Source organism: Pleurodeles waltl, chromosome 2_2 (genome assembly GCF_031143425.1).
Source record: "Pleurodeles waltl isolate 20211129_DDA chromosome 2_2, aPleWal1.hap1.20221129, whole genome shotgun sequence".
Taxonomy (NCBI): Eukaryota; Metazoa; Chordata; class Amphibia; order Caudata; family Salamandridae; genus Pleurodeles; species Pleurodeles waltl.
This window is the reverse complement of record NC_090439.1, coordinates 675979700-676003060: the sequence shown is the minus strand read 5'-3', so window position 1 is coordinate 676003060 and position 23361 is coordinate 675979700.

The following is a 23361-nucleotide window of genomic DNA, read 5'->3' as shown; positions in this document are numbered from 1 at the left end:
AATATAAATCTCCAGGAGAGCTCTTGTCCCATGCAGTCATGCATCTCAGAGTTCAGCTTCAAGGTACCTGGAGGCATGAACCACCACAACAAAGATATAATTGTTGCCTGACTGTGAGGGGGTTTAATGGACTAAATATTTATATTCCCACCCACTCAAATGGAACAACTACAACTGGCAGAGGCACCAACTGTGTGTTAGTCCTCCCTCCTGTTTTACCACTCATCTGGCAAGTGGGATAGGTTCTAAAAACTGATCTGTATCTCTGTGCATCCCTAACCAGTTGAACCAAGGGTCCCATTTATCCTGGGTTTTTCTAGTACCTAAATGTCCTGCTAAGGGCACTTCATGGTCCAGTGGTAACAGGAAGTTCCTGTGCACTAATAAAACCACTAGACCTTTGCTAGTTCCTGGCTGGGAATTGACTGCCTCACTATAAAGTACGCCACCCTCCCTGCCAACATAAGCCCATATTCAAGAAAAAGTGGTACATCAGCTTTGATGCGTCACTTTTCTTATGCCCCCCATACCGACACCTGTCGACACCATAGTTGCGCCATATTTATAATACAACACACCATGGCGATCATTAGCACAATAGCATCATAATTTGTGATGTCATGTCTTAGGCCTGCATTGCAAGGCCTGTGTGTGCAGTTTCACTGCCAATTCGACTTGGCATTTAAAAGTACTTGCAAAGCCTTAAACTCACCATTTTTCAACATATAGGTCATACCTAAGGTAGGCCCTAGGTAACCCAAAGGGCAGGGTGCTATGTAGAGAAAAGGCAGGACATGTACCTCTGTAGTTTATATGTCCTGGTAGTGTAAAACTCCTAAATTAGTTTCACACTGCTGTGAGGCCTGCTCATTTAATTGGCTAACATTAGGGCTACCCTCATGTACTGTTTGAATGGTAGATTCTGATCTGAAAGGAGTAACAAGGTCATATTTAGTATGGCCAGAATGGTAATACAAAATCCTGCTGACTGGTGAAGTTGGATTTAATATTACTATTTGAGAAATGCCACTTTTAGAAAGTGAGCATTTCTCTGCACTTAAATCCTTCTGTACCTTACAATCCACGCCTGGCTGGGTTAGTTGACATCTCCCTTGTGCATTTCACTCACACAACCCCAAACACAGGATGCTCAGTCACACCTGCACACATCTGCATACTGAATGTGTCTTCCTGGGCTGGTAAGGTGGAGGGCCTGACACTTACATGTCAAAGGACAGTAGCCTGCCCTCACACAATGGACTGCCAAACCCCCTACTGGGACCCTGGCAGAGAGGATGGAACTGAAAGGGGACCTTGTGTACTTCTAAGCCACTCTTTGAAGTCTCCCACACTTCAAAGGCACATTTGGGTATTTAAACAGGGCCTCTGAAGCTACCAACTCAGACACTTCTTGACAAGATACCTATTGGAAAGGAACTCTGAAACAGAATCTGCAACCTGCTAAGAGAAGCTGCCTGGCTTCCCCTAGGACTCACCTGACTGCTTTGCTGAAAAGGATTGCTGCCTTGCTGTTGTCCTTCTGCCTTGCTGCCTTCTGGCTCTGCTGAGAAATGCTCTCCAACGGCTTCGATTGAGCTTGCCTCCTGTTTCCTGAAGTCTCAGGTCCTAAAAGTCTTCATCTCCTCAAAAGAACTCTTTGTGCTGTGAACACTGACGCACAGCCTGCCAGAATCAACGCACAGCCTGCCCTGCGGTGAGAAAATCATTGCACACCAAACCGGAACGATGCAGCCCGGCTCCCCGAGTGGAGATAGACACAGCGCCAGCATTGCGACCGGAACTTCGATGTATGGCCCATTGGATCTACGCATCGCCGACCCAGAATGACTCAGCCTGACTTCCTGTGAGAAGAATCGATGCAGCTCCTGTTGTGCGACAGAAATTTCCTTGTATCGCCCACCGGATCGACGCAGCACCTGTGACTTCGTCCTGCATGCCCAGGATTTCTCTGCATCATCCCTAGGGCATCTGAATACCCCACAGCCCAAAGAGGATCCAATCCTGCATGCCAGAAATCAATGCAAATCCTTGCTGCGTGGAAAAACATTGACGCATCATCTGTGTGCGCCCAGAGAAACCGACGCATACCTCCCCGTTCTCCACGCATCTCCTCCTCTGCAGTCCCATATGAATAATTTAGACTCAAACCAGGTACTTTGTGCTTGCAAGAGACACTTATTGCTTTTCCAGAACTAAAGACTCTATTTATCATTTCAAAAGGGATATTTCAAATTGTATTTATCAGATCTTGATTGTTTTGACCTTAATCTACTCAGCTAAATATTCTATATTTGTCTAAACCTGTGTGGTGTATTTTTGTGGTGTTTCTACTGTGTTATTGCATGATTTATTGCACAAATACTTTACACATTGCCTGCTAAGTTAAGCTTGACTGCTAAGTGCCAAGCTACCAGAGGGTGGGCACAGGATAATTTGGATTGTGTGTGACTTACCCTGACTAGAGTGAGTGTCCTTGCTTGGACAGAGGGTATCCTGACTGCCAACCAAAGACCTCATTTCTAAAATTACGGATGGCTTTTTTTGCATACCTTAGTGAGCATGCATTTGAGGTCCAGAAGAAAGTCAGATTGACCCTTAGTGGACAACCAGGAGGATATGGCTGAAACATGTGGACCAATATTGCCTGTTAACGATGTGACAGCATATTAGCGCCTCTCATCACATTCATCACTGTTTTTAATCCTATTTAGGTATATCCTTATTAAATTACACCAGTCTGGTGGGCACCTCGAAGGCAATTTTATTGCACCTTTTTGTTTCCTGAGAACAATCCACAAAACAGAAAACCTGCTCTGCTGTAATCAGGTGTTGAAGCACACCCCTGAAGTGCAAGGCGTCTCGGGTGGGACCCCTATGATGAAGCATGCGAGGGTTCTTTTTACCAACAAATAAATGTGTTTGAGTATTGGAAAAGCAGAAGGACATTAGAGTTAGGTATATACTCGCTTGTAGTGATATATTTGCTTCTGTTTGTTGGTATATGCAAATTGAAAATTGACAATGCCACACCTGTGTTCAGGCTTCTAAACATTAGACACCCCAGTGCTTGTTGCCAGGCATGGATGGGCTTCTGGGCCTAACTATGGGTGATGAGGCCTTTTACTCCTGATGTCCCAGGGCCTGAATTTCTATGGATCCTGATTAACTGGGCCAATTATCCCTTCTGCACTTGACTCTCAGGATATGCATGGTCCGAGCAGCCCAAGGCTCCCTTAGGGGGAAGTGCAGAATCAGGATGATGGACACAGGCTCACAACCCAAAATGCGCAGCAACAGCAATAAATCATTATCAAGCCAAATACTCACTTTTATTTAAAAAATGAAGTAATTCGTTTTCTACTGCAACCAACACATAGGCAAAATACCACATTCAGAAGCAATCACAAAAATCCCCTTGAGGTCTGGCGTTTCTTAGGGGATTCCCTGACACACTCTCTCTTTGCATTAGCTATAGTGGTTATTCCCCATTTACTACTGGTAGCATCCAGGGTCTGCCCTAATAGCAGGTCGAGTCTCAAGAGTCCACTTTGACTTTAAGTTAAAGTCAACAGTGTTCTAGCACGAAACCAGTCTTACTTGCACCAGCAGGTGTGAAGCGTTTGGAGTGCCTGAGTGTGCCCTATCTGTTGGTGCTCACAGTGTCTGCAGCCAAGTTCCAGTGTTGTGGCCACAGGATGTCCAGGTAGCAGCACTCAATCGGTGCAATGTCTTTCACTCACGGTCGGACAGAAGGCTTTCTGTGACTCCTCCTATGGGTTAAATGTTTGTTCAGCTTATGATGGGGGTGGCTACAGCAGTCCTGTACTGAGTCCCACGCCTCAGTGACAGTGCTCCCACATTGTCCTCACTTCTCCATTGTGGCAAAACAAGTCAAAGTCCGTGGTGTTCCCGGTGACCCCCTTTGGATTACAGGGTCACCACAACTCACAGTCCTTAGGATTCAGCCAGATCAGCATGGTGATACTCTCCCCTGCAGCCCCTCCTGTCATAAAGGGATGCCTCTTAACTACTATGGCTCCTTTCCTCATGGCAGTCTTCTCCAGCGACCTCTCCTGGCACACAAGGTCACTGCTTTGCCACTGTACAGGCTACAACCCCTTTCCACATACCAGTCTTTCTCCAGAGGGCCTTCCTGGCATACGGGGTCTTCACTTCACTACCACACACATACACCGGCCTAATAGGCACAGCACGACAGACAGGTATATTCATGGCGGCTCCCTTTTTGAGTACACAAGTTGCCAATTTTGTCCTGCACATGGGTAACTACCTGAACGGTGCAGCAGCTGCTTCCTCACACGTCCTGGTAGTGACCTCAACTTAGAATATGGAAATTTACTGCCAGGGTCTTATAGTTGCCAAGCACACTACGAAAAACGTGGTTTCATTATATTTTGGCAACACTAAAGTGCCTTAATAAAACCGACGTTTGACATCATGCTTCAGACATGTGACGCCATCGTATTTTCATTGTTTGCTTTTCACTAGTCTTAATGGAATTCAAATGTTTCGCTAATTTTATGTCGTAACAAGAGTAAAACAAAGAGTATCAGTAAATGTTCTGTGTGAAATGCCCAAGCAATCAAATATACAACTGCACACCCTATTAAAACTGAAATTGCATTTATATAGGGCTAACTACTCCCGAACAAGCTAGTAAGGCTGTTCAGACCTAGGCAGAATCAACTTCTAGTGGCTGATGAAAGACGATAACAAATTATGAATTAAAAAATGCATTCTTTAGGACAACGCAGTTTCAAACTTTGAATAATTCGGCACTGATTCACAGAAGGCTCAGGTAAATTTGATTAATTTATTCGTTGAAAAATCTACTCCTCTTCGAATGTGCAATATATTGATATTCACGATTTTGCAAATATTATGTTGCGTCACGTGGTTAAAATATGCATGGCATAAAATGTTTAGATAAATGTATATGATCCAGAAAATTAAGAATGGTTTGTCCACACTCCTGGCTGTTAATCTTGCATAGAAAGGGATAGCAGCTGATGCTCTTGGCCTTGCTTTTTTACGCCTTCTCTGGGCTAACAATTAAATTGGGTTCTGGAAGTTATGTTGCCTTTTTGTAATTTCCACTCCTGTTCTTCCTTTCTGTTGCCCCTCTGGAGCGGTCGTTAATTAGCTAAGATTTGGAAAAGAAGTCAAACCTCTGATTTCAGCAGGTTAAAACAAGGATTGTGAGGTCATTTCCACTACTCTTGGTATTTTGGTGATTGAACGTCAATGGCCACATGCCCGCCTACCAGCGTTTAGCAGAAATCTTGCGCAATGCGAAAATGTAGTGAAAACACGTATTTCGGGACATACATACGTGACACTCTTTGTTGGTGTAAAAGGTCATTTATTTTAGGACAGGGTTTCAACACAAACATTACTTAAACATTTAACTGTATATCTTCTTTTAAAAACAGACCTTAACTTTTACAATTCCTTTGCCTTCATTCTCTCCTCAAATATCTCCCTTCAATTTTCCAACCGTATACGCTCCCCTATTCCTCCCATGCCTTCCTTGCTTGTAGCCTACCCCTCCCCGCTCTGATCCTTCACCTCCTTGTTTTTCCCTCTGGAAGGGTGGACAAGCCCGCATCTGGCTCTCCACCCTCCCCCATCTCCTGCTACCTCTCTCAAAACACCTTCCCTAAATGACTGTTAACCAAACCTACCTGCCTACCTTCCTGCCTAAATATCCTCTACTCCACCTGCCTTCCTACGCTGGGTGGGTGGTCACGATAAAAGCTCCCTCAACTATCTAAGTCGGCGCGGAGAAAGAGGCCGACCCCACCCTCCACCCCCCTTATAAACCCCTAACTAAACCCTCCCAATTTACCTGTCCACCAATAGGGCGCCTCCGCACCAATTCCTCCGTCCCGAACGCACCCGCGGAGAGACTAGACCGAGTCTCTCTCTCCGCGGGCCCCTTCATCGGGACATACATACGTGACACTCCTTGTTGGTGTAAAAGGTCATTTATTTTAGGACAGGGTTTAAACACAAACATTACTTAAACATTTAACTGTATATCTTCTTTCAAAAACAGACCTTAACTTTTACAATTCCTTTACCTTCATTCTCTCCTCAAATATCTCCCTTCAGTTTTCCTACCCCGTATACGCTCCCCTATTCCTCCCATACCTTCCTTGCTTGTAGCATACCCCTCCCCGCTCTGATCCTTCACCTCCTTGTTTTTCCCCCTGGAAGAGTGGACAAGCCCGCATCTGGCTCTCCACCCTCCCCCATCTCCTGCCATCCAGCGAAACCCACGAGGCGTTTTGCTGCCCCACCCCAAAGAAAAACAACAGTTTCGGCTTCAACCCGTGTCTTTACCTACTTTTCATCCTTCTCCTCTTTTCTTTTTTTTTTTTTATTTTTTTTTACTTTCGGATCCACAAATTTACTCCCCATACACTTTCTAGCATTAACCTTAGTTCTGTTATATAGTAGGCGTTTCCTGTCTGTGATAAATGAACCCGTCATCTCGAAACAAAACTTTTTCTTGCTCTTTTATGTCCTCGTGCCTTAAAACCTTGATCCCTTGGGCCCAACAGAAAACTCTCATGGCTATGTTCAACTTTTTCCGAGCCCGCTCGATGGCTCCATGATTGATAGCCTCTCTCCATGCCCTTCTTGGGACAAATTCCGTCCATACCAAGCATGTCCCGCATAGTTTCTGTTTCAAAAGTTCCAAATCCCTCTGCATCAGTTGTATCAAAGTGAGCCCCGATAGCTTCACTAAATCATTTTCCCCAAGATGAATCAATAACAGGTCTGGGCATCCCCACTGAGGCAAGTTACCCGTGATAAATGGGAGCAGGCTCCCCCACCTCATACCACTCTTGCCCCACCAACGCACTTCATGGTGTTTGCTGGGCAGTCACAATGATCTGCCGTAAATTTGCTTCTCTGCAAATTTCGCCGCCCAATAAACGAACGAATGGCCGACCAACCACGTCGTCATCTTTTCCTTCTGCGGCCCAGCCACACATCCTGTAAAGAAAAAACATTGTAAAAACTATATTGGTGAGCTAAACCCCCCCCCCACTCCCCTCCAGTTTTGTTCTCTTCATGGCCTGACATACTGCTCGCAGCACCTAGACTTCCATCTCCCTGTAGACTTGATCTTAGCACAATCCCAACCCAAATGGGCTGCCTCCGTCGCTGCGCCAATTCTGAATGAATGTGTTCCATAGTCGCCTGCGCGCCGCACTATCCTTCCAAGGGCCATCCTCATAACTTGCAAAAGCTGATAACTAGTCAGCTTCTTCCCTGATGCATGCATAAAAACCCCTGATTCACCTGCCCCTGGCCACCTAGCTTTGAAAATGATCCATTCCGCTACCGGGCAAGCTACTTCCACGCCCCCTTTTTCCAACCATATCCACTTGCCCTTTCCCAGCTGGTCTGACTTTGACCGTCTGAGCCATTTCCCTAACCTGTCCCTATGCATGCACACCTCTTTCCTCCTTACCCCGGTTTCTTTTCCCACCCCCAACAACTCAGATACTCTAAATGCGCCAAAAAACATCCACAACATACACAAACGAAATAAACCCACCTCGTACTCATCCGTACAACAAACTGGGAACACCGGTACCATCTCTAACAGTATTTCAAACGTAATGGGTTCTCTTGCTGGTTTATCTCCACTAGCTCTAACCCTGCTCCAGCCCTTCAGCATTTCACCCAATAAATCATTGTGCGCTGGGTCATAACCAAAAAACAGTTTCCCGTAAAAGGAAACGCCAGCCAGTTTTTCCCCAATTGTAGCTGGAGATAAACCCTCCCTGATCAGAAAAAGCACGAAACGTCTGGTCCGTGCCTCAAGCGTTCGCAGGCTTTGTGCCCAAAAATTGCCCCCAAACTGTTCAAAAGATTGAAACTCCAACCATGCAAGTCTGTAATTACGCCGCGTGGATACTTCTAATGACATCTCCACCAGCCCTGTGATCATCATGCCCCCCATTCCCAGATGTCTGCCGGGACCACAGTCTTGTTCTGTTCCGCTCCAGGTGCCAATTCGCGAAAACGCTGCCACTGTGAACGAGATAGGGAGTCTGCAATCTCGTTGTGAATCCCCAGTATATGTGCAGCTTTAAATATAACATTCAAAGATAAACATAAAAACATGAACTGCCGCAACAAGCGCAAAACTCTGAGTTCCCTTGCTCTCTGCCTGTTTACCAAATCTACCACCGCCATGTTGTCTATTTGAAAGATCACTGTCCTGCTGGCTAACGCCTGTCCCCACACTGCCAGTGCCACTAATAGGGGAAAAAACTCCAGAAACGCAATGCTTCTCCCTTGCTGCATCCAAGATGCAGGCCATGTCTCTGCACACCACCTCCCATCCCAATATAAGCCAAAACCCAACGCTCCTGCCGCATCCGAGAAAATTTGGACCTGCCATACCGTGTCCGACTCACCAAAAGACATCGGTACTCCATTGAAGTTTTTCAAAAAGATCTCCCATATTCTAATGTCTTCTCGTAATGTCAAGGACACTCGTATCCTATGGTACAGAAGTACGGCACCTGACATGGAGAGTCCCAAGCGCCTACAGAAAGTCCGACCTCCCCTAACTACCCTACACGCGAAATTGAGGTAACCTAACAGCTTTTGAGCCGTCCGCAGATCCATCTTACGCAAAGTGCGCACCAATGCTAAAAACTCTAGTATCTCTCCCACTTTCGCCACTGGCAATCTAGCGACCAACTCTCTCGCATCTAGCTCGATGCCCAAAAAGGTCAAAATCGGCATACGCCCTTCGGTTTTCTCCGGGGCCAAAGATACACCCGCCTGTTGCGCTAGCCTCTGAAAAGTGTCCAGAGCCCGCCCACACACCCCAGATGCAGCTGTTCCTACGAATAAGAAATCGTCCAAGTAATGCGTCACCCACCTATGACCACTCGTTCTCACAAAGACCCACTGCAAAAAAGTGCTGAAAGTCCCAAAAAGAGCGCATGATATCGCGCAACCCATGGGCAGCACCCTGTCCACGTAAATGTTGCCGTCCAGCTGCATGCCCAAGAGGTCAAAATCTGCTGGATGAATAGGGAGCAATCTAAAGGCTGATTGAATATCGCATTTTGCCATTTCCGCCATCCTACCGACCTTAGGACTAACTTTATTGCATCATCGACTGACGCGTAAATTACTTTGGAGTCTTCTTGGGCAATGAAATCATTAACTGACGCACCTTCAGGCCATGACAAATGGTGAATCAAACTAAATTCTCCCTGCGCCTTTTTGGGTACCACTCCCAAAGGAGATATCATCAAAGCATCACTTGGCCACCTGGAAAACGGGCCTGCTATTCTGCCTAGGCCCACTTCCTTTGCTAATTTGTCGCGCACTATCTGTGGCCGCTCTTTGGCTGACCGCAAATTGTCAGCCCATCTCCTTTCCCGGGGGCCTTGGTAACCTATTCTAAAACCTTCTCGAAAACTCCATTCCAGTAGACTCGCTTTATCCGTATCTGGGTAGATGTGCAACCATGGCAGCAGAAATTCCAGCCTAACTGGTGTAGGACCCCTTTGGTGCAGGAGCGCCATGCGCTCCTCTCCCTCTTGCAGCCCTCCACTGTTCTGCTGGGCTGGACAGGGAGAAACATTAAATGACTGGATGACGGCCCCCCGCACTTGGAGCAGTCATGTTTAAACCTGCATTGTGCTCTGGAACAAAAACCCTTGTTAAAGTTCCAACAAGCCCCCAAATTTGCCCCCGACGTTTTTGTGGTGGCGCCCGCCCCTCCCTGGGCGGGGTGAGCCTGAAAGGGCTTATAAGTCACTGGCAGGCCACTCGCTCTGTGAGTGGATGCCGCCGTCTGCGCCAATGCCATCCATTGCATCCACAGCTCGGGCTCTACATCACCCCAAGGTTTCTCCGGATTAACACTCACCCGAGCCCTAAATTCCTCGTCATAACTGAGCCATGCAAAACCCCCGAAATGCATTTGTGCCTTTCTAATTATGTCCATGTATTTAAACAGTGCAATGGCCCTGTCCGGGTATTTCTCGCAGTATATACTGGCAAATATCAAGAAAGCCGATGTCCAGTTATCCATTGTGATAGGTACCCGGGGCCAGCGCGCTAGTTCCCACTCCTCCTCCTTGGAACCTTCCTTCGCCTGTATGTCCCTATGCAGTAGTTGTAAAAACATCTACGTATTCGTGTTTCCATATTCTGGCTTTTGTTTTCTCCGCTATGTGTGAACCAAGTGGCAAAGCCAAACCCATATACGGCAGCCGCTTCTTATATCCTCCCCCTTCCTTGTCCTCTACCGTCTTCTCCCCCGCATCCGCCTTCCCAGTTGTGGCTGTGTCTAGTGTGGCGGTGCCTTCTTTATCCTTGTTCTCCACCGTCTTTCTCTCACCTCCCAATCTCGTATTTCACCATCTTCCCATTCCTCCCCTTCTTCCTCATAGTCCAGTTCCAAATCATCCTCTCTTTCCCACTGGCCCTTGCGTTGGGCAAAATCTCTTGCATTGGTTGATGTATTCTCACTCGCCTCCGTACCCGCATGACGCGTGCCATCGGGACGGTATCTGTGCTCCCCCGGTGTGGAGAAGGCCGCCGCAGACCCCTCCAATGCTTCGTACCAACGCGTTTGAGCCGTGTTGCGCCCAGTTGGTGTAGTCCGTCTCTTGCCAACCTCTGTCATTGGCATTGATGTATTTCTGCCCCCGTGACCGTCTGCGTCACCGGGCTTACCCGCGCCCACTAGCCCTTCGGCCGCACGAGCCTCTTGTCTCTGCTCTCCCTTTGACTGTGGGACCCATACCCAGGTTCCGCTTCCTGGCCCCGGCTGCTGCGTTCCTACGTGCTCTCTGGCCTCTCTGGTCCTTGGGGTTGTTTTGCTGCGAGCGTTCGCCTCTTCCCTGTCCTTACACAACTGTGCCCACCTAACCTCCGTCTCGAGAACGACCCTGCGCTGTTCCCGTATTCTGGCCTCCAAGTCCCAGGTCTCTGCCTGGTCCCAATTCCCTTGTGTGTGGGTGATCTGCGCCCCTGAAGTCCCTGGTCACTGTGGGGACCTGACTTTCCTCCCCCTGGCCTGGCGGGGCGTTGTCTTGGCTCTCCCCGGCCCCCCTCTGTGTTTTCCCGCGTACTTGCCTCTTTTCTTTGCCGGCGCCCTGAAACCCCCGGGGCTGGGACCTTCCCCTCTATGGTATGACAAATCTAGCAGGGCGAATTGCCCGCTGGGCCCCAGTAGGGGCCGCTCTGCCTCCCCGTCTTGTCCTGTGGGCCCCCCCTCCTCCGCCAGCTGTCCCACAGTGTTTGCGGGGTCAGCCCCTGCCGCCACACGGTCTGTTCCTGCGTCCTGTGCGACTTGTGTCTCCCCGCTAAACATCAGCGGGCTATGCACCCCGGGAAAAACCTGCTGCGCAACTGCGCCCTGCCCAGGGGCCACAGACCCCTCATCCTTATCCCTGTCAGAGTCCTGGGACTCGCATGCCGCTATTGCCGCCGCGACCCGCCCCGATGCAGCCCTCGTTGGGCATGACATCCCCACCCAGGCCTGCTCTAGGAACCCTGGTCTCAGTAAGTCCGCCCTGCCTGCTTCGCCTAGCACGCGGAGCGCGGCCCTCACTGCGTCTGCGTCGTGGCTTGTTGCCATGTTTCTGAGCCTGTTAGCTATAAAATGCTATTATTGTTATATTATTATTTTTTTTTTTTAATATATATATATATATATATTTTTTTTTATTAATACCCCCACACGGTGGCCCTATTGGGGGCAATAACACTGCGGGCCTGCTCTGCCTGCCTGGTGTGGTCTGCTGTGCTCCCCCTGGTGGGGAGAAGGCTTATTGCCTGCCCTTTATACTGAAATCCCTATTTTTATATTATCCCTCTTTTTTTTTTTTTTTTTTTTTTTTTTTGAGCCTACAGGCCTAAAACTTTTCTATTCCTATTATTATTATTATTATTATTATTTTTTTTTTTTTTTTTTTTTAATACAATCCCCCTTTTTATTTTTGCCCGAGGGGCCCTCCCCGCCTCCTCCGGGTTCCCGAGTTGTTTTTCCGCCCCCGCGGGGGTGTGACAACGCCCGGGCCGCAGTTAAGCCCGGGCGCGCTAAATTAAATCACTGCGCGGTCTCCGCGTGCTGAAAATGCCCAAGGTGCCGACCTCCCCCGTCGGCCGGTGCGCGCTGTCCCCAGCTGCCTCCGATTGCTGGGAGACTATAATAATGCTCCACCCTCGCTGCCTTGCCTGTCCTAAACTCCCTAACTCCTTACCTCTAAAACGATAAAAGCTCCCTCAACTATCTAAGTCGGCGTGGAGAAAGAGGCCGACCCCACCCTCCACCCCCCTTATAAACCCCTAACTAAACCCTCCCCAACTTACCTGTCCACCAATAGGGCGCCTCCGCGCCACTTCCTCCGTCCCGAACGCACCCGCGGAGAGACTAGACCGAGTCTCTCTCTCCACGGGCCCCTTCATTGTCCTACATTTACAGAATAGCACTTTTTAATTGAGTTAGAACTCCTTTTCCTGGAAACACTGATTTAAAAAAATCTATGGTTGTGCCTTACATTTGTCTGGTAAAATTCATAAGTTACAAGAATACTTCAGGTTGAAGTAGTCGTACATCACTACCAATGAACAAACCCTGTTGCACCTGATATTGGAAAAATCTGATCTTGTTCATTCATTATTTAAAGGAGCTACCCAGAGAATGATTATTCACTATTTTTAAAACCCAAGCAGACATTTTCAAACAAAGGAACAGTCTGGAATCATCATTGCAATGCGTGTTAACTATGAAGGACTGGGTAAAGAGAATGTTTTTGCTCTGCCCTGGGTGCCTCCTTTAAATATGCATACATTATGAATTCATAGGACATATATACAAACGTAGTTTACATTTACACTTCTGTTTTCTTTTGTGATTCGGGCACTTTTCTCCCATTCACCAATTACGCATCTCTAACAGGTATAATTATTTTGGGACCAGATTTTCCTTTTGTGACTCAACTGTTCTCCGTTCTTCCTCCGAATAAATAGGAACCCGATGATACAATTCACTTCCACCAGCACAGCACCTTGACTAGGGCAGTGTCCCTGGAGTAGCGTTTATAGGGGCACCCTTCTAAACCTGACCTGGAACAGGTTGCGCAGCAAATGACGTGAATAGATAAACCAGAAACATAGTGCTCGTGGAGGCAGTGCCTTATAGAGGTGGATGGATTTCCCTATCTTATTGCAGCTGAGCAAACAAGCTGTGCTCAGATTAAAATGCATGAGTCAAAATTAAAAGCACAGACACTCAATGAAAACATGATCAACCAAAACCTTTTGGCATTTTAGTGATAAAACTGGTACTAGCAATGTGCCAACGTGAAAAGGGTGGTTTGTCAGAGCGGTGATGTATAGGGCTGAAGTATAATGGGCCTTTTTAGAGCAGTGTGGGGTGTGGGCGCGATTTGTGAACAGGTCAAGCCTTGTGTGGTGGGTGTGTGACTCTGCCCTGAGGAAGGGGTTCTCCCATTGCTAGTTCCATGAATGTGAAGAAGCCCCTCTAAGGCGGAGGTGAATGGATGCTGGGTCAGTGAGGCCACTGAGCGACTGACAGTGCTGATGAACATGGTCGAGGTTGTATCTGCCACTAAAAGCTAAAAGCAGCTCTGAAAAATGTCTTGAAAGCAGCCCTATATTGCACTGAGCGACAGAACATAGCAAGAACGTTCGACTGCTCACGACGGTTTACTAGGATGGAAAGAAGGGTGTTGCCTCAAGAACATTTTGACAATTTGATGAAAAACTATTTATTTTACAGCCAGATCTTAGATGAGAATTGGATAAAAATGCATTGCTTTTAAAGGTGGCTCTGAAGGGAAATTCATGAGATATTCCAACCCTTGGGGCTCTAATGTCAGACAAAGATCTTTTTCTCTCCACAGCAGCAAATCGTGTATGCGCTGTGTGAGAAAGCTGCTCTCCTCCCTGAGTTCGCTCAAGATTGAAAGCAGCCCCCTATGTCCCAACTTACATTGTATTCTTAACTGCACCACTTCATGACGCATGCACGCCCTTAACATTGGAATCAATCTAGGTATACCCATGGACAACTACCATATCAATGGTCACAAGATTGTGTAAAAGAGCGCTGTGCCAATCCTGGTACGTGAGGTGCTTACTTACCGCACATATTGGATTTATATGTTTGGGCAGAAACAGCGCACCATCAATATTTTCGTTAAGGAATGGTGCACGGCAAATACTGGGGCATGCGGATTTTATTACAGAAAGCACCAAAATCTCCACATGCCCCATAAACTCCGATGTTTGCCGTGTCAGATGCATTAAATATTGCCTATTCCTCTGCATTAGCCTGGCACAAACAGATAATAATTTAACTTCATTTACTTGACAAACTCACCAACACCCCTTAACCCCTTAGCTGCTGGGCCTTTTCCCCCCCAGTGCTGAGCCCTTTTTTGGCTATTTGGGGTAGTTCGAGCTTAGGCCTTCATAACTTTTTGTCCACATAAGCTAACCACGCCAAATTTGCGTCCTTTTTTTCCAACATCCTAGGGATTCTGATGGTACCCAGAGTTTGTGGTTTCCCCTGGAGGAGACCAAGAAAATAGCCAAAATACAGTGAAAATTTTGTTTTTTCCAAAAAAATGGGAAAAAAGGGCTGCCGAAGAAGGCTTGTGGTTTTTTCCCTGAAAATGCCATCAACAAAGGGTTTCTGGTGCTGAAATCACTATCTTCCCACCTTTCAGGAACGGGCAGACTTGAATCAGAAAACCACATTTTTCAACACAAATTTGGCATTTTACTGGGACATACCCCATTTTTACTATTTTTGGTGCTTTCAGCCTCCTTCCAGTTAGTGACAGGAATAGGTATGAAACCAATGCTGGATCCCGGAATGCTAAACATTTCTGAAAACTAGACAAAAATCTGAATTCAGCAAGGGGTCATTTGTGTAGATCCTACAAGGTTTTCCTACAGAAAATAACAGCTGAAATAAACAAATATTGAAATTGAACTGAAAACAACAGCCATTTTTCTTTATGTTTTACTCTGTAACTTTTTCCTGCGGGGTCAGATTTCTGAAAGCAATATACCGTTTTGTCTGCTGGACTCTTCTGGTTGTGGGGATATAAAGGGCTTGTAGGTTCATCAAGAACCCTAGGTACCCAGAGCCAATAAATGAGCTGCACCCTGCAGTTGGTTTTCATTCTATACTGGGTATACAGCAACTCATTTGCTGAAATATGAAGAGTGAAAAAGAGGTATCAAGAAAACCTTTGCATTTCCAAAATGGGATCAAGATAAGGTTTTGAGGAGCAGTGGTTATTTGCACATCGCTGAATTCCGAGGTGCCCATACTAGCATGTCAATTGGAGGGCATTTCTCAAATAGACGTCTTTTTTACACACTCTCTTATATTTGGAAGGAAAAAATGTAGAGAAAGATAAGGGGCAATAACACTTGTTTTGCTATTCTATGTTCCCCCAAGTCTACCGATAAAAATGATACCTCACTTGTGTGGGTAGGCCTAGTGCCCGCGACAGGAAATGCCCCAAAACATAACATGGACACATCCCATTTTTTGATAGAAAACACAGCTGTTTTTTCCAAAGTGCCTACCTGTAGATTTTGGCCTCTAGGTCAGCCGGCACATAGGGAAACCTACCAAACCTGTGCATTTTTTAAAACTAGACACCTAGGGGAATCCAAGATGGGGTGACTCGTGGGGCTCTGACCAGGTTCTGTTACCCAGAATCCTTTGCAAACCTCAAAAAGTGGCTAAAAAAACAGGTTTTCCTCACATTTCGGTGACAGAAAGTTCTGGAATCTGAGAGGAGCCACAAATTTCCTTCCACCCAGCGTTTCCCCAAGTCTCCCGATAAAAATGATACCTCACTTGTGTGGGTAGGCCTAGCGCCCGCGACAGGAAATGCCCCAAAACACAACGTGGACACATCACATTTTTTCATAGAAAACAGTGCCTCTTTTGGCCTCTAGCTCAGCCGGCACCTAGGGAAACCTAGCAAACCAGCACATTTTTGAAAACTAGAAACCCAGGGGAATCCAAGATGAGGTGACTTGTGGGGCTCTGACCAGGTTTTGTTAACCAGAATCCTTTGCAAACCTCAAAATGTGGCTAAAATAACACGTTTCCTCACATTTCGGTGACAGAAAGTTCTGGAATCTGAGAGGAGCCACAAATTTCCTTCCACCCAGCGTTCCACCAAGTCTCCCGATAAATATGATACCTCACTTGTGTGGTTAGGCCTGGTGCCCGCGACAGGAATAGATCACACAACGGTCAATGTTGGTCTTTACGTGAGGCAGCTGTTGACCCTGGGGTGATCCATTCCTGACGCAGGCACTAGGTGTAGGCACTCAAGTGGGGTAGTGTTTTTATCAGGACAGGTGAGGAGTCACTGGGTGGTAGGAATGTTGTGGATCCCAGCATATTCCTGTAGTTTGTGTGACAGAAATGCGGAAAAAAAATGAGCTTTTTTTCAACATTTCAGCTTTGCAGGGTATTCTGGGTAAGAAAACTTTGGGGAATCCACACAAGTCACACCTCTGTGGACTCCCCCGAATGTCTAGTTTCCAGAAATGTTTGGGTTTAGTGTGTTTCTCTATATGGCCGCCGAATCCAGGACCAAAAACACAGGTGCCTGCCTTACAAAACCAGTTTGTTTTGCCATAGATAATTTTGATGTCTCCACAATATGATTTGGGTGGTGGAATTTGGGGCTGAACTAAATTGGGGAGCTCCCAAGAGAGCACTCTCTCTGCTTGCCGCCACATTCACCTGCTCTCTGGGTTGGCCTAACCCACTATTACCCAGTTGCACGAACAGCTTGCGAAGGGACAGCAGGACTGTCCTCATCACCTCCCTCATAATGTACTGGAAGAGGAGTTATCGAATGGGACTCCTCTGACTGAAAAATCACTCCCAGAGTCTGCGCCATTGTCCTATCCCTCAGATGCTGTCTCAGTATCTGATGTCTCAGTCTCTGATCCTATGTCAGAGCTGTCCTCAATAACCCGAGTGCCGGCAGCAGTCATCCATCAAGATGCCATCTCTGCTATTGGCTAAACTGTTGCTCTAAAACACTAGCCTACGTAGACAGTCACAAAATCGATGGTGTGTGTGAGATACATGCAACAGTAGAGGCCACCTAACCTGCGCTTCTTCCCTCAATCAGCACGTACTTTCAAGACACTCAAAAAACACCTTGTCACATACCATTCGTCACAGTCTTTAGCACCTCCTGCGCCCAGTCCAACAATCATTATTGGTGCTCCCACTCCCTCCTCCTCGGATTCCCTCATTACCACCCAGCAAAAGTGCCCTTCATCTCTCCATAGCCGCCCTCCACCCCGCACACACATTTCATTGGTATTATAGCGCAGGTAATGGCTGACTTTACTAATGTACTCAGCTATTTACATAAAATACGGATTTGCTTTTTGCAGTAGGCATATAAACCTTCTGCGCTTCTTAATGGCACTAAAACTGCCACTAGACAAGTCGGACCGTTTTCCCCCCAGGGAAACCACACACATATTGACAAAAGTGATATATATATGACAGCCAACCACCTGAAACTCAACTCAAGCAAAACCGAAATAATCCTCTTTGGCCCACACAAAAACATCTGGGACCCCTCATGGTGGCCCACCACGCTAGGCCCTGCACCCACCCCCGCCAACCACGCACGCAACCTCAGCATCATCCTAGACTCCTCCCTCTCGATGACCCAACAAATCAACGCTCTCACCTCCTCATGCTTCAACACACTCCGTATACTGAAAAACATTCAAATGGATCCCCACAGAGACCAGAAAAACTGTCACTCACGCACTCATCAGCAGCAGGCTTGATTACGGAAACGCCCTCTACGCCGGTACCACTCTAAAACTCAAGCGCAAACTACACGCATCCAGAACTCAGCAGCACGACTCATCCTCAACTTCCCCTGACACGAACAAATCTCTCCACACCTCAAATCCCTCCACTGGCTCCCCATTGACAAAAGGATCACCTTCAAGATCCTCATCCTCGCACACAAATCACTCCACAACACAGGCCCTGCCTACCTCAACGAGAGTTACCTTCCACACCCCCACACGAAACGTCCGCTCAGCTGACCTCTCTCTCGCCTCTGTCCCCCGCATCAAACACACCACCACCGGGGGCAGATCCTTCTCCTACCTTGCACCCAAAACCTGGAACGCCCTCACAACCCACCTTCACAAGACCCAAAACCTACTTCTTTTCAGGAAGGGCCTCAAAACCTGGCTTTTCGAACAGTGAACCTCCCATCCCCTTTCCCTCCCCCCACCCCCCCCCCAGCGCCTTGAGACCCTCACGGGTGAGTAGCGCGCTTTATAAATCTCTTTGATTGATATAGATCTACCTCTATATGTATATATCTATGTATATATCTATCTACATAGATATATATAGATCTATATATACATCTATTTTTTTTAGTTGTTGTATGGTTTCCTTGGGGGCCAAAATGGCCCCCAGGGAAACCCTACAACATCTAAAAAAAAATATTGCCCCCACAGGGGGTCACCCTGCCCACGGGCGACCCCCTGTCATTTTATTTTATTTTTTGAAAATGCCTGGGGGGCACCTACCTTTTTTTTGTATACAAAATATGCCGGGGGGGGCGGCCCGTTTTCCGAGGGGGCCGCCCCCCCAAAGTGAAATCCCTGGCGTCTAGTGGTGTTTCCTGGCCCCCGATCGCAGCTGCGATCGGGGGCCAGGAAACAGTTTCAGAAGGCCTCGTAAGAAAGGGGAGAGTCTCCCCTTTCTTACGAGGCCTTTTGAAAGTGTTTCCTGGCCCCCCGTTTGCAGCTGTGCTGCGATCTGGGGGCCAGGAAACCTGAAAGTGTTTCCTGGTCCCCGATCGCAGCACAGCTGCGACCGGGGGCCAGGAAACACTTTCAGGAAGGCCTCGTAAGAAAGGGGAGACTCTCCCCTTTCTTATGAGGCCTTCCCGAAGGTGGGAAAGGCCGTTTTCCCCATCAAAGCAGGAAGCGGCCGCAAAGCTGCTTCCTGCTTTGATGGGGAAAACACCTTTGAAACGTCAGCGTGCCTCGCGGCGCGCTGACGTCACAAAGGGGCAGATGGGGGGCGGGGGGAGACACGGAAGCTTCCGTGTCTCCCGGGGGAAGGGTAAAAAAAAATAAAAAATCCTCGGGTGCCATGCACCCGAGGATTTATTAATACACTTCCTGGTGTCAGCCACTGGTCGTGACCCGCACCAGGGAGGGTGTGTGGGCGTCGGCAAGTGGCGGACGCCCGCACCGAAAAGGTTAAACCAAATCCTACCTCACAGAGGCCAAGCATTCACAGATACTTTCAATTACTCAATCCAAAGTCTGAAAAAGTTAATCACTGATGAAAATCGCTGAGTGCTCATAGCCAGAATAAACCTCAGTCGACTAAACTAAGCTATTTCATTAGCAGTCATGACCAAACACTATGCTAAATTTTAAAAACACAGCTGCCACACTAACTGCAGGTTTTTGAAGATCCCTTTCTGTCATCGCTGCCAAATCAATTTTAACAGCATCAGCACTTTTTTACATAAACTAACACAGGGCTCAGTTTGTGAAAGAAAGGCCCATATTTATAGTTTTTTAGCGCCGCATTTGCGTCGCTTTTTTGACGCAAAAGGAGCACAAACGTACAAAATACAAATTAAGGGCCATATTTATACTTTTCGACGCACAACTGCGCCAACGCAGTTGTGCGTCGAAAAAGTTAACGCCGGCTAACGCCATTCTGAAGCGCCATGCGGGCGCCGTATTTTTATAATGACGTTAGCCGGCGTTAGCCGGCGGCGCTGCCTGGTGTGCGTGAAAAAAATTGACGTACACCAGGTAGCGCCGGCGTAGGGGAATATGGAGCTTGGGCGTCAAAAAATGGGGCAAGTCAGGCTGAGGCAAAATTATCGCCTCAACCCGATTTGCGCCATTATTTTCGACTCCCAACCCCCATTGAAATGACTCCTGTCTTAGCAAAGACAGGAGTCATGCCCCCTTGCCCAATGGCCATGCCCAGGGGACTTCTGTCCCCTGGGCATGGTCGTTGGGCATAGTGGCATGTAGGGGGGCACAAATCAGGACCCCTTATGCCACCAAAAAAAATAAAAAAATCACTTACCTGAACTTACCTTATGTTCCCTGGGATGGGTCCCTCCATCCTTAGGTGTCCTCCTGGGGTGGGCAAGGGTGACAGGGGGGGACCCTGGGGGCATGGGAGGGCACCTCTGGGCTCCTTTCGAGCCCACAGGTCCCTTAACGCCTGCCCTGACCAGGCGCTAAAAAATTAACGCAAAAGCGGCTGGACGTCATTTTTTTTGACCCGCCCACTCCCGGGCGTGATTTTTGCCCGGGAGTGTAAATACGGCGCACATGCCTCGGAGTCAATTTTTTAGACGGGAACACCTACCTTGCATATCATTAACGCAAAGTAGGTGTCCACGCTAAAAAGTGACGCAAACTCCATGGACTTTGGCGCTAGACACATCTAACGCCAGAGTGTAAATATGGAGTTAATTTTGCGTCGAATTTGCGTAAACAAAAACGACACAAATCCGGCGCAAACGGAGTATAAATATGGCCCTAATTTTGTAAGTTTGCGCCGCTTTTGCGTCAAAAAGCGGCGCAAATGCGGCTCTAAAAAAGTATAAATACAGGCCAAAGAGTGCCGGAGCCTGAAGCTGTGCTCAGAAACCCTTGGCCGGTGCAATTAAACATCGGCGTGCCGTATACCAAGGCTGGTAATCCTAAACCTAACTCTTGCTTCTTTAATCCACTGCCAGATACGCAATGCCTCTTTATCTCACTCCTCCAGGTTCCTGGATTCTCCCTTTGTGCCAGCCTTACTGCTTTCTCTTCCTCTGTCTTTCTCCTTTGTGTGTTTTCCCTCTCTTTCCTCGGTAAATACCTGATAGGGAAAAATAAGGGCCAGTGGCACCCATGGCAACCACCTGCTCAAGCACTTACTAACCAAAAAATGCATCATACACATTTCCTCAAAAAAACGCTCTCTGTGCTATTACCATCACAGGATTCCAGAAACAGGACTTTAAGAGGGATGGAGAGCAAGCTCGAAGCAAATTCACTAATAGAAACGGGAAATGGGTAGGCACAGCCTGCATTATTGTCCTATGTGTGGTTGCTCAATATTTTCGCCCACAAATGTTACCTGATTGCCCATTTAGATGCCAACACTGCAATGTTAGAATTTATACGGAAGTCGTGCTCTAAGCTTCACCCCTGCAATATGCACAGCAGTGATGGGGCTTGTCTGAAGCAAAGTTCTGAGGCTGGAAAGTAGAAATGGAGGTAATAGAAGGAGGACTCCTAAGGCAAGTGAGAGTGAGAAATAAAGGTTGAGACAAATGATGAGCAGTTTGAACCCCATCACTTTTTTTCAGGCTACATGACTGTGTAACCTTTCGTGGGTAACTGTGCATTTTGAAATGTCTCCCACTTTTCATTCCCTATTGGTTAAATAAATAAGGGAGTCACGCTCACTGCCTCATAACATCTAGTATCATATGATTCTAATTCTTACCAATTAGCCCTTACAGGTGTGAAACCTATGGGTGAAACTGGAAAGCTATACATTTCTCAGAGGTGGACAAAATGTGGAATTCTGTTAGAGGCCATTTGTGTAGATCACTCTTGGTTTTCTCAAATAAACCAATGGCTGAGATAAAAAAAAAGGACAACATGGAAATAGATGACAATATTTTTTATCGTTTTTACACAGATGGACAATTTACAAAAGTAAAATATTGCAGTGTTCATCAGGCTCTTCCTGTCACAGAGATGTATAGAATGTGTTGTTTGTATAAATATACCCACAGCCAACATCTGGGCTGCTGCTTATAATGATTTTTCTTAGTGCAAAAATTATGCATCATCTTATATGACAAAATCTAATGAATGAAAACTGCATATGCAGGAAACTTATGAGTTTCTGAAAAGTGCCCAAGACTCTGAGTTTAGGAATAGTGGGTATTTGAACTACTATGAATTTGGTGTTATCCATACTGTTATGTGATTCAAATGCCGTTTTGCAAAAAGTGTTCTTTTTTGCACACTAGCTTACATTTAGAAGCCAGAAATAGAAAATCTCTTGGTAATGACCAAGGTTCTACTATTTTCTGTTTCCACCTACTACTGATAAAAATGGTACTCCACCTGTGTGGGTGGGCCTATTACAAGCAACAGGAAAGGCCCCCAGATACAGAAAGAGGCATCAACATTTCTCTTTGAAAAATGACCCTTTCAGGCAGTGTGGGTACCTGTCGTATATGGGCCCAGGTCATGGCTGCCAGCAAGGGAAATCTACCAATTGCAGACAATTCTGAAAAACAGACACCCAGGAGACTCAAGGGTGGAGTGACATGCCTGGATCCTATTAAAGTTTCTTATCCCGAAAGCACTGCAACCATCAAACTTGGGATAAAATCAAAAATTTTCCTCGCGTTTGTGTGAGTCAAAGTTGCAGAATCTATTGGGATCAACAAAAATCCTACCACTTAACAAAATTCCTGCACTCATCGACTTCACACCTCTCCTGATAACAACAGACCCCCACCTGTGAGCCTGGGCCAATGGGCCGTGAGAGGAACCAGTCAAAATTTTAACAGTATGAAGTCAATGTGGTGGCACAGAGGAATTCACATGGTTATAATGTTAACGCGTCCGTCTATGTTAATTTATACACATCAGGACTCGTTTTAGGACGATGAATCTTTGGGCCCAGTGGTGAGACACCGTAGGACGAGATAACTGATCAATATATCAATCAATATGTCAATAACATCGTCAATAGTTAACACCAAAACATATCTCACTTTAGTCATTAACAAACCTTCGGCGCAATCAAGACCTTTCAGTCACGAATAACCACACCTTAATGGAGTTTTATGAATTTTATTCCCTATTGATTACAATCTAATAGCAAAAGCATCAATCTCAAAACTTAGAAGCAAATAAACGTAATCACAAGATGACAATCATAATATGCTTTCAATAATGCAAAAATCAGAAGCATAGACAATCAGTTAACTATAAGCAGATCGTAGTACATAGAACCTTCTAGAGATATTAGTTCAGCATTGCACTATGTCAGTCACGTCAGTTTGTCAGTCGGAACGAATGTCTCATCTAACCTCTAATTAGCATTGGCATGTTGGGCTTCATGCAAAACAATTTTGAACACCAATTTGGAAAACATCTAACTAAGGTCTCTAATCAAAAACATACAGCAAGTGGTACCTA